Source organism: Delphinapterus leucas, chromosome 1, assembly GCF_059928025.1.
Source record: "Delphinapterus leucas isolate spDelLeu-1000000601 "Yukka" chromosome 1, BTC_Dleu_Yukka2, whole genome shotgun sequence".
NCBI classification, from domain to species: domain Eukaryota; kingdom Metazoa; phylum Chordata; class Mammalia; order Artiodactyla; family Monodontidae; genus Delphinapterus; species Delphinapterus leucas.
The window spans coordinates 109,079,378-109,090,555 of record NC_143129.1 but is presented as its reverse complement, the minus strand read 5'-3'; the positions used below and the strand labels follow the sequence as shown (position 1 = coordinate 109,090,555).

The 11,178-nt window shown below is 40.0% G+C and overlaps 1 non-coding gene across 1 annotated transcript; it reads left to right on the top strand.

Moving 5' to 3' along the window:
- The first annotated feature begins 624 nt into the window (after nucleotides 1-624).
- LOC115801897 (U6 spliceosomal RNA) lies at nucleotides 625-731 on the top strand. Its single transcript, XR_004022255.2, has one exon. It is a non-coding gene; the product is annotated as a U6 spliceosomal RNA (small nuclear RNA).
- Nucleotides 732-11,178: the final 10,447 nt, after the last annotated feature.

Below are 11,178 nucleotides of genomic sequence, written 5' to 3'. Positions count from 1 at the left end.
TGGAAGGGAAACCAGGAGAGTGTATAGTGTCTGGGAAGCCAAGAGAAAAAAGTATTTAAAGAATACTGAGTCAATTGCTATTGATGAGTAAAGAGAAATGACCATTTGATTTAGCAAAATGGAAATGATTGGTGACCATGAGATGTTTCCATGGAACAGTGTAGGCAAAAGCCTGACTGGAGTGAGACCAAGAAAAAAATAAGAGGAAAGAAAATGGAATCAGAGAAACAGACAAACCTTTGAAAGAGCTTTGCTGTAAAGGAAAGGTGAAGAATGGAGGAGTAGTTGTGAGAAAGTGTTTTTTGTTTGTTTTTAAAGTGAGATAAATAACATCTTGTTTGGATGCTAATGGGAAAGATCTATCAGAAAGGGGAAATTGAGGGTGCAGGAGAGAAGGGAGAGAATTACTGGAACAATATCACAGAGTAAGGTGCTGGCGTGGAAGAGTTAGCCTCAGATGGAATCATGGGCAATTCATCCATTGTTACAAGAGAAAAGGCAGGGTATCTGTACACAAAAGTGTTTAGTTGGGAAGAGATGCTGGGAATTTGTGGACATTCTTTTCTGATTGTGCTTATTTTTCAGTGAAACAAGAGGAGAAGTCATCTTCTCTAAGCTAAGAGAATGCTTGCTTTGGCAGCACATATACTAAAATTGGAACAATACAGAGAGGATTAGCATAGCCCCTGTGCAAGGATTATATGCAAATTTGTGAAGCATCCATTAAAAAGGGGAAGGAGAAGAAGAAGAAGAAGGGGAAGGGGAAGGAGAAGAAGAAGAAAGAGGAGGAGGAGAAGAAGAAGAAGAAGGGGAAGAAGAAGGAGAAGAAGAAGTGGAAGATGTAGCTAATAGGAAAGTATGAAATAGTTGTCTAGGAGAGTGAAAAAATAAATTCACTAGAGAAATATAATATGATTGCCAGGCATCATCAATGGCCCACTTGATGTGCATAGTCACAAATTTAAAATGAGAGCAGTCAGTATGGTTGTGCTTTTACCTCAAACACACTGAGCCACCTGGATGTAGACACATAGTAGACAGAGATACAAATGAAATCAAAACTCAGATTTTGGTCAAATGAACAGCATTTTCTCTATGATTTTACAGCTTCATTCTTCCTCAAATTATTTCTTTCATGGAAAATAGGATGAAACATATTTCTACCAATACAAAATGTTATCAATATCTACTCAGTACTTGCCTCTTCATTTTGGTCTTTCAGTTTCACGGACCTCAGTTTCACTGTCTACCCATTCTGACCCTTCAATTTGATTCTTCAGGTTAGTCATCCAAGATTTTATCAACAGTTTTCACACATTGATTAATTTCTCCTTCCTTATTACTTTCTTTTGTGCTTTTTGGCTTAGTAAATTCTTGAGTATCCTAAGGATCACATCTTTCCATGCTTAATCTTGTCCACAGACCCTTTTTCCCTACCCTTGATTAGGACCTGGGAAACATATGAACACCTGATGGGACGTAATTAGTTCCTAACTCAGCTCAAACTTTTTCAAAATTAGTTTGTCCAAACAATGACATAATTTCCAATAAATATCCACTGATATTGTAATGATCTTGATCTATCTTTGGAAACACTTTTTACAAGGGAAGAAAGTTTTATAGAATTTTAATTAGAAAATATAGATATTACTGTTTTATGTACCCTGGTTTAAATCAGAGGAAGCTCATTATTAATCATGATCTGATAAAGCTGGAATTTCAGAAAGGTGAAACAATGGAAGTAAGGAGAATAGATGGAGGTAGAAGATGCTAATGATAGGTTAGAAAGTTACCCATGGTGCAAGAAACTTAAGCGAGACAAAAGAGTGTGTATAATTGGCCATGTTTGATCAGCTAAGCATTTGATGTTTGTAATACAAAGAAAAGCTTCTCACTGAGACAGTCCACACTGGTACTGTGCCTCTTAGGTTTCCCTTTATTCAGATGGTCTTCAAAGCATAGTAATGCCTTGATTTTTAAGTAATTTTAAGCAGAGTATGAAATGAGTGGTTCCTGAGTCATTTGACAAGTTGAATTTTAAAAATCTGAATCTTTAATATGAGTATTATCTAAACAAATTCTGCTTAATTAACTGCTTCATTGCCCAGAAGCAGCAGTTATTTTATCTGAGTTCTAATTAATAGCTGGGTGCCCTTTGGGACTCTAAGAGAGGAATTTCCAACTCTGATTCCAATCACTATGTTATATCTGTAGTATTTTTGGAAACATATAACAGTAAGTGACACACAGCAGGAGAGAGTCCATCCTTGGAATCCTTAGGGGTTGGAGGAGATTTTTGTTCCCATCTGACTTTCTCCAGAGCCACTAAGGAATAGGAGGCTGAGAGGGCCAGTGTTCCTGCAATGACTGTGGTACAGCATCTTTCAGTCCTCAGTCCCTGAGCCAGGAGGAAAGAAGCACCTCTGACCGCTCCTCCCAGTGAATCCCATAGGACCACAGAGGAAGGGGTGTGGTTGAGCAAGCAACTCAGAGTGGAAGAAGATCCTCAGTAAGAGCGAGTAGAAGTTCCTCTGGGGGGACCAGGCCCAGCTTTGTGCAGCCACTTTGGGTTGCACACTAGTTGAGGGACTCCCACTTCCTGTGGAAATTCTAATTGGGTTTATGGAGCTGTTTAGAGGATCCTATTTTTCTTATAACCTCTCTTGCCCTCTCTCCTTCTTTCCACTCTCTCAACTGGATTTTCTAAGCCTCTTGTGTTGATCTGTGCCCATAGTATAACCCATGTATCAGTCAGTGTCCTCCAGAGAAACAGAACCAATATAATACACAAACACACACAATTCCTTTATTTTAAGGAATTGGCTCATGTGATTGTGGGGAGTGGCTAATGTGAAATCTTGCAGGGCAGACTGACAGACTAAAAACTCAAGCATGATTTTATGCTACATACTTGAGACAGAATTTCTTCTACAAGAAATCTCAGTTTTTGCTATTAAGTTCTTCAACTTATTAGATGAGGGCTATTCACATTATCAAGATCATCTCCTTTACTTAAAGCCAACTGATTGTAGATGTTAACCATATCTATAAAATACCACTGCAGCAATACTTACATTAATGTTTGACTGAATAAATAGCATAGCCTAGCCAAGTAAGACAAACCATCATACCTCCAAATAAAAGTGATTACAAAAATCCTCTACTTTTTTGGGCATTTACTATGCACCAAATATAATGCTAGGCACTTCACATAAACTGTATCATTTAATATTCACAACCCGACTTATGGGAAGATGGCGGAAGAGTAAGACGTGGACCTTCCTCTCCACAGATACACCAGAAATACATCTACACGTGGAACAACTCCTACAGAACACCTACTGAATGCTGGCAGAAGACCTCAGACCTCCCAAAAGGCAAAAAAAACCCCACATACCTGGGTAGGGAAAAAGAAAAAAGAATAAACACAGACAAAAGGATAGGGACGAGACCTGCACCAGTGGGAGGGAGCTGTGAAGGAGGAAAGGTTTCCACACACTAGAAGCCCCTTCGCGGGCGGAGACTGCGGGTGGCGGAGGGGGAAAGCTTCGGGGCCGCGGAGGAGAGCACAGCAACAGGGGTGCAGAGGGCAAAGCGGTGAGATTCCCGCACAGAGGATCGGGGCCGACCGGCACTCACCAGCCCGAGAGGGTTGTCTGCTCACCCACAAGGGCGGATGGGGCTGGGAGCTGAGGCTCGGGCTTCGGTTGGAGTGCAGGGAGAGGACTGGGGTTGGCGGCGTGAACACAGCCTGCAGGGGCTTAGTGCGCCACGGCTGGCCGGGAGGGAGTCCGGGGAAAAGTCTGGACCTGCCGAAGAGGCAAGAGACTTTTCCCTCTTTGTTTCCTGGTGCGTGAGGAGAGGGGATTAAGATCACTGCTTAAAGGAGCTCCAGAGACGGGCGCGAGCCGCGTCAAAAAGCGCGGACCCCAGAGACAGGCATGAGACGCTAAGGCTGCTGCTGCTGCCACCAACAAGCCCGTGTGCAAGCACAGGTCACTATCCACACCCCCATTCCAGGGAGCCTATGCAGCCTGCCACTGCCAGGGTCCCGTGATCCAGGGACAACTTCCCCGGGAGAACGCACGGCGCGCCTCAGGCTGGTGCAATGTCACACTGGCCTCTGCCGCCGCAGGCCCGACCCACACTGCATGCCCTCCCTCCCCCCGGGCTGAGTGAGCCAGAGACCCCGAATCAGTGGCTCCTTAAACCCCGTCCTGTCTGAGCGAGGAACAGACGCCCTCCAACGACCTACACGCACAGGCGGGGCCAAATCCAAAGCTGAGCCCCTGGGAGCTGTGAGAACAAAGAAGAGAAAGGGAAATCTCTCCCAGCAGCCTCAAGAGCAGCGGATTAAAGCTCCACAATCAACTTGATGTACCCTGCATCTGTGGAATACATGAATAGACAACGAATCATCCCAAATTAAGGTGGACTTTGAGAGCAAGATTTATTATTTTTTCCCCTTTTCCTCTTTCTGTGAGTGTGTATGTATATGCGTCTGTGTGAGATTTTGTCTGTATAGCTTTGCTTCCACCATTGGTCACAGGGTTCTATCCGTCCGTTTTTTTTTCTCTTAATAATTATTTTTTATTTTAATAACTTTATTATATTTTATCTTTATTTTATTTTACTTTCTTTTTTTCATTCCTTCCTTCCTTCCTCCCTCCCTCCTTTCTTTCTTTCTACTTCTACTATTCTTTCTTTCTACTTTTTCTCTCTTTTCTTCTGAGCCGTGTGGATGAAAGGCTCTTGGTGCTGCAGCCAGGAGTTAGTGCTGTGCCTCTGAGGTGGGAGACCCAACTTCAGGACACTGGTCCACAAGAGACCTCCCAGCCCACATAATATCAAACGGCGAAAATCTCCCAGAGATCTCCATCTCAACACTACACCCAGCTTCACTCAACGACCAGCAAACTACAGTGCTGGACATCCTATGCCAAACAATTAGCAAGACAGGAACACAACCCCACCCATTAGCAGAGAAGCTGCCTAAAATCATAATAAGGCCACAGACACCCCAAAACACACCACCAGATGTGGACCTGCCCACCAGAAAGACAAGATCCAGCCTCATCCATCAGAACACAGGCACTAGTCCCCTCCACCAGGAAGCCTACACAACCCACTGAACCAACCTTAGCCACTGGGGACAGACACTAAAAACAATGGGAACTACGAACGTGCAGCCTGCACAAAGGAGACCCCAAACACAGTAAGATAAGGAAAATGAAAAGACAGAAAAACACACAGCAGATGAAGGAGCAAGATAAAAACCCACCAGACCTAACAAATGAAGAGGAAATAGGCAGTCTACCTGAAAAAGAATTCAGAATAATGATAGTAAAGATGATCCAAAATCTTGGAAATAGAATAGACAAAATGCAAGAAACATTTAACAAGGACCTAGAAGAACTAAAGATGAAACAAACAATGATGAACAACACAATAAATGAAATGAAAAATACTCTAGATGGGATCAATAGCAGAATAACTGAGGCAGAAGAACGGATAAGTGACCTGGAAGATTAAACAGTGGAAATAACTACTGCAGAGCAGAATAAAGAAAAAAGAATGAAGAGAACTGAGGACAGTCTCAGAGACCTCTGGGACAACATTAAACGCACCAACATTCGAATTATAGGGGTTCCAGAAGAAGAAGAGAAAAAGAAAGGGACTGAGAAAATATTTGGAGAGATTATAGTTGAAAACTTCCCTAATATGGGAAAGGAAATAGTTAATCAAGTCCAGGAAGCACAGAGAGTCCCATACAGGATAAATCCAAGGAGAAATACGCCAAGACACATATTAATCAAACTGCCAAAAATTAAATACAAAGAAAACATATTAAAAGCAACAAGGGAAAAACAACAAATAACACACAAGGGAATCCCCATAAGGTTAACAGCTGATCTTTCAGCAGAAACTCTGCAAGCCAGAACGGACTGGCAGGACATATTTAAAGTGATGAAGGAGAAAAACCTGCAACCAAGATTATGCTACCCAGCAAGTATCTCATTCAGATTTGATGGAGAAGTTAAAACCTTTACAGACAAGCAAAAGGTGAGAGAGTTCAGCACCATCAAACTATCTATAAAACAACTGCTAAAGGAACTTCTCAAGGCAAGAAACACAAGAGAAGGAAAAGACTTACTATAACGAACCCAAAGCAATTAAGAAAATGGGAATAGGAACATACATATCTATAATTACCTTAAATGTAAATGGACTAAATGCTCCCAGCAAAAGACACAGATTGGCTGAATGGATACAAAAACAAGACCCATATATTTGCTGTCTACACAAGAGACCCACTTCAGACCCAGAGACACATACAGACTGAAAGTAAGGGGATGGAAAAAGATATTTCATGCAAATGGAAACCAAAAGAAAGCTGGAGTAGCAATTCTCATATCAGACAAAATAGACTTTAAAATAAAGACTATTAGAAGAGACAAAGAAGGACACTATATAGTGATCAAGGGATCGATCCAAGAAGAAGATATAACAATTGTAAATATTTATGCACCCAACATAGGAGCACCTCAATACATAAGGCAAATTCTAACAGCCATAAAAGGGGAAATCGACAGTAACACATTCATAGTAGGGGACTTTAACACCCCACTTTCACCAATGGACAGATCATCCAAAATGAAAATAAATAAGGAAACACAAGCTTTAAATGATACATTAAACAAGATGGACTTAATTGATATTTATAGGACATTCCATCCAAAAACAACAGAATACACATTTTTCTCTAGTGCTCATGGAACATTCTCCAGGATAGATCGTATCTTGGGTCACAAATCAAGCCTTGGTAAATTTAAGAAAATTGAAATTGTATCAAGTGCCTTTTCCGACCACAATGCTATGAGACTAGATATCAGTTACAGGAAAAGATCTGTAAAAAATACAAACACATGGAGGCTAAACAATACACTACTTAATAACGAAGTGATCACTGAAGAAATCAAAGAGGAAATTAAAAAATACCTAGAAACAAATGACAATGGAGATACGACGACCCAAAATCTATGGGATGCAGCCAAAGCAGTTCTAAGAGGGAAGTTTATAGCAATACACTCCTACCTTAAGAGACAGGAAACATCTCGAATAAACAACCTAACCTTGCACCTAAAGCAATTAGAGAAAGAAGAACAAAAAATCCCCAAAGTTAGCAGAAGGAAAGAAATCATAAAAATCAGATCAGAAATAAATGAAAATGAAATGAAGGAAACAATAGCAAAGATCAATAAAACTAAAAGCTGGTTCTTTGAGAAGATAAACAAAATTGATAAACCATTAGCCAGACTCATCAAGAAAAAAAGGGAGAAGACTGAAATCAATAGAATTAGAAATGAAAAAGGAGAAGTAACAACTAACACTGCAGAAATACAAAAGATCATGAGAGATTACTACAAGCAACTCTATGCCAATAAATTGGACAACCTGGAAGAAATGGACAAATTCTTAGAAAGGCACAACCTGCCAAGACTGAATCAGGAAGAAATAGAAAATATGAACAGACCAATCACAAGCACTGAAATTGAAACTGTGATTAAAAATCTTCCATCAAACAAAAGACCAGGACCAGAAGGCTTCACAGGTGAATTCTATCAAACATTTAGAGAAGAGCTAACACCTATCCTTCTCAAACTCTTCCAAAATATAGCAGAGGGAGGAACACTCCCAAACTCATTCTACGAGGCCACCATCACCCTGATACCAAAACCAGACAAGGATGTCACAAAGAAAGAAAACTACAGGCCAATATCACTGATGAACAGAGATGCAAAAATCCTCAACAAAATACTAGCAAACAGAATCAAACAGCACATTAAACGGATCATACACCATGATCAAGTGGGGTTTATTCCAGGAATGCAAGGATTCTTCAATATATGCAAATCAATCAACGCGATACACCATATTAACAAACTGAAGGAAAAAAACCATATGATCATCTCAATAGATGCAGAGAAAGCTTTCGACAAAATTCAACACCGATTTATGATAAAAACCCTACAGAAAGTAGGCATAGAGGGAACTTTCCTCAACATAATAAAGGCCATATATGACAAACCCACAGCCAACATCGTCCTCAATGGTGAAAAACTGAAAGCATTTCCACTAAGATCAGGACCAAGACAAGGTTGCCCACTCTCACCACTCTTATTCAACATAGTTTTGGAAGTTTTAGCCACAGCAATCAGAGAAGAAAAGGAAATAAAAGGAATCCAAATCGGAAAAGAAGAAGTAAAGCTGTCACTCTTTGCAGATGACATGATAATACATAGAGAATCCTAAAGATGCTACCAGAAAACTACTAGAGCTAATCAATGAATTTGGTACAGTAGCGGAATACAAAATTAATGCACAGAAATCTCTGGCATTCCTATATAATAATGATGAGAAATCTGAAAGTAAAATCAAGAAAACTCTCCCATTTACCATTGCAACAAAAAGAATAAAATATCTAGGAATAAACCAACCTAAGGAGACAAAAGACCTGTATGCAGAAAACTATAATACACTGATGAAAGAAATTAAAGATGATACAAATAGATGGAGAGATATACCATGTTCTTGGATTGGAAGAATCAAAGTTGTGAAAATGACTCTACTACCCAAAGCAATCTACAGATTCAATGCAATCCCTATCAAACTACCACTGGCATTTTTCACAGAACTAGAGCAAAAAATTTCACAATTTGTATGGAAACACAAAAGACCCCGAATAGTCAAAGCAATCTTGAGGACGAAAAACAGAGCTGGAGGAATCAGGCTTCCTGACTTCAGACTATACTACAAAGCTACAGTAATCAAGACAGTATGGTACTGGCACAAAAACAGAAAGATAGATCAATGGAACAGGATAGAAAGCCCAGAGATAAACCCACGCACATATGGTCACCTTATCTTTGATAAAGGAGGCAGGAATGTACAGTGGAGAAAGGACAGCCTCTTCAATAAGTGGTGCTGGGAAAACTGGACAGCTACATGTAAAACTATGAGATTAGATCACTCCCTAACACCATACACAAAAATAAGCTCAAAATGGATTACAGACCTAAATGTAAGGCCAGAAACTATCAAACTCTTAGAGGAAAATATAGGCAGGACATTCTATGACATAAATCACAGCAAGGTCCTTTTTGACCCACCTCCTAGAGAAATGGAAATAAAAACAAAAATAAACAAATGGAACCTAATGAAACTTCAAAGCTTTTGCACAGCAAAGGAAACCATAAACAAGACCAAAAGACAACCCTCAGAATGGGAGAAAATATTTGCAAATGAAACAACTGACAAAGGATTAATCTCCAAAATTTATAAGCAGCTCATGCAGCTTAATAACAAAAAAACAAACAACCCAATCCAAAAATGGGCAGAAGACCTAAATAGACATTTCTCCAAAGAAGATATACAGACTGCCAACAAACACATGAAAGAATGCTCAACATCACTAATCATTAGAGAAATGCAAATCAAAAGTACAATGAGATATCATCTCACACCAGTCAGAATGACCATCATCAAAAAATCTAGAAACAATGTATGCTGGAGAGGGTGTGGAGAAAAGGGAACCCTCTTGCACTGTTGGTGGGTTTGTAAATTGATACAGCCACTGTGGAGAACAGTATGGAGGTTCCTTAAAAGACTACAAATAGAACTACCATATGACCCAGCAATCCCACTACTGGGCATATACCGTGAGAAAACCATAATTCAAAAAGAGTCATGTACCACAATGTTCATTGCAGCTCTATTTACAATAGCCCAGAGATGGAAACAAGCTAAGTGTCCATCATCGGATGAATGGATAAAGAAGATGTGGCACATATATACAATGGAATATTACTCAGCCATAAAAAGAAACGAAATTGAGCTATTTGTAATGAGGTGGATAGACCTAGAGTCTGTCATACAGAGTGAAGTAAGTCAGAAAGAGAGAGACTAATACCATATGCCAACACATATATATGGAATTTAAGATAAAAAAATGTCATGAAAAACCTAGGGGTAAAACAGGAATAAAGACACAGACCTACTAGAGAATGGACTTGAGGATATGGGGAGGGGGAAAGGTAAGCTGTGACAAAGCGAGAGAGAGGCCTGGACATATATTCACTACCAAGCGTAAGGTAGATAGCTAGTGGGAAGCAGCCGCATAGCACAGGGAGATCAGTTTGGTGCTTTGTGACCGCCTGGAGGGGTGGGATAAGGAGGGTGGGAGGGAGGGAGAGGGCAGAGATATGGGAACATATGTATATATATAACTGATTCATTTTGTTGTAAAGCAGAAACTAACACACCATTGTAAAGCAATTATACTCCAATAAAGATGTTAAAAAAAATATTCACAACCCTATGAGGTAAGTATTATTAACCCTGTTTTACAGATGATGATACTGAGGTTTAGAGCAGTTAAGTAATTTGCTTAAAGTCACACAGTGAGTAAGCCTTTGAGTCAGGATGCAAACCTAGGCTTGTCTGACTCCTGAGAAGTCCATGTTCTAGGGAATCTTTTTGGTCTCGAATAGATCTCCTGTGTATGCTTAGTCCCCAAGTCTCTGGTGAAATCACAGAAACTACCTCAAAGCCAAGAGCCCCAGGTCTGTGAGTGGCCAGCGCACTCACTGTTACCCTCAGTTCTAGCTCTCAATTTCCACGACCACATGATTTTCCAGAGAAATTAGCCCAGATAAATTCTGGTGGTGAGGTTAAGCAATTTAAGAGTGAGAGGAAAGCAAACCTAACCACTCACTCTGGTTTCGAAGACAACACCCACAGACTGAAATATCCACTCTCCATGTTGGCTTGTCTAACACTGCCCACATTCATTATCTGCTACACTATCAGGATTTTGCAAACAGACTCTCTTAACTATTAACATTTGAATCACTAAATCCATCAAGTTTGTCTTTGAGGCCCACCTCTTCTCAATTTTCTAACTTTTTCTCTCTTTTTGATTATCAGAAGTCTGTTCATTGCCCCCATATTTTCTCCTTCATAATCTCATTCAAAACCTCTTCTTAAGAACGGAAGGTTTTAAATTATTCACTCCATGGTTATCTTTACCAGCAGTATTTGTATTTACATTTGAATAAAACCTTTATTTATTTATTTATTTAATTTTTGCTCCCAGCCAGGCTGCTTGTGGTATCTTAA